Raw genomic sequence first — 1,783 nt, 5'->3', positions numbered from 1 at the left:
AATAGTTTTGGTAACGCTTTATTTTAAGGTGACATAAGTTACTAAATGTACATACTATAGTAATAACAGTTAATTATGCATAATTACAAGTAACCAATCCTAAACTAAACCCTGACCTTAACCTTTACTCTAAAGTAAATAGGCCTACATACAATTATGCCACCTTAAAATAAAGTGTAAGCAAAGTTTTTAGTTATATTTAAAAAGTTCATAAACTTTTTTTTGTGTCTAAAATGCATATTAAACAATTATGTTTGCTTGGTTGTCTTTTTATGATCTCTGATATCAGTACCACCTTGTCTATTGGCTAAATGATAAAAACTTGAAGTCAAAACATGTATTCAACACATCAACTAACGCACCCAATCGTCTACTTCCTTTTCAAAATATGAGCAAATGATGAGCAAATTAATTATTTTATGTCATTCAAAAAGCCTTCAATAGCTCACGGAAAAATATCATTAGTTCACTAATCGTATTTTGCTATTATAGGTCTCTGAGAGGGTATCGACGTCTTCAATTAAAAATAACAACAGATGGTTGTTTTTTAAATGAAGTGTTGTAAAAGGTTGGATATTATGCTGTAGAATGCAGTAAAAATAGTAAGACAAATGTAATTTGGTTCTCGTGTAACTGTACCATCTGTAACTAAGTTTTGCCCCATTCACAACACCAACATTTAACCAGCCAGAAAACAAAACAATATAGCCTATATATACCAGACTGTAGTTCATTAAAATGGCCACCAGGTGTGGACAAAATTCAACTTTTCAAGATCCATTACTTTGCAAAATTAAAATCACTATTTTCAGACTTTTTGTGGGGTAAAGGTTCAAATATATTGATATTTAACAAAGTATTGGGGTTTTGCATTTCATTTGACACATAGACACACCTATCCCACACCACTAAACCTACCCATTGAGGTGACGATGCGTATCATGCACGTAAAAAATCATTTTGGCGTATAAATTACACAATAAATACAATTTGGGCTGCATTGAGAACGTGCTGATCTGTAGTAATATGTATGGACTATGGAGTAGTGCTGTGTGTGTGTGTGTGTGTGTGTGTGTGTGTGTGTGTGTGTGTGTGTGTGAGTGAGAGAATGTTTTTCTATCCTGTTGGGGACTTCAACCTGAATGCACACAGACTCAATTAAGGTCCCCATGAGGAAACAAGTTTATAAATCATACAGAATGAGCTTTTATTTGTTTGATTTAAAAATTAAAAAAATGTAGAAAGTTTTCTGTGATGGCTAGGTTTTGGGGTATGGTAAGGGGATATAATAGTTTGTACAGTATAAAAAAACAAATGCAACTTTACACACAACTGCATGCAGGTTCTTGAGACTCCAGAGACACCATCAGCTTCAAATACCTGTTTGCTGCTCAAAAGTGGCTTTTTATAGCTGTCCTTTTCATACAAATAGCTTTTTGACAGAAACTTTCCTCAATAAGCCTTTATCTGACGAGTTCTCTTGTGCTGTAAATTACTCGCAAATCGAATATGATAATCACCATTCAGTTTTCACAATATTAGTTGGGTTCATGCCTTTTGCATAATATTGCATCATTTCATGTTTTCATTCTCAGAAATATCTTTCTTCCTCCCCATATAGTATGCAAACTGGAACAACCTCTTTAAGTTTTCCATTTACCCAAGACCTGGCAAACAATTTAACCTGTGATTGATACCATCTAAAAATATATGGAGAAATATTGATACCAGTTTTCTAAAAAGATATGGAGAATTAAAACAAACAAATATTTTCTTTGAAAAA

Source organism: Gobio gobio (genome assembly GCF_949357685.1).
Source record: "Gobio gobio genome assembly, chromosome: 8".
Lineage (NCBI taxonomy): Eukaryota > Metazoa > Chordata > Actinopteri > Cypriniformes > Gobionidae > Gobio > Gobio gobio.
Note: the sequence above shows the minus strand (reverse complement) of the source record.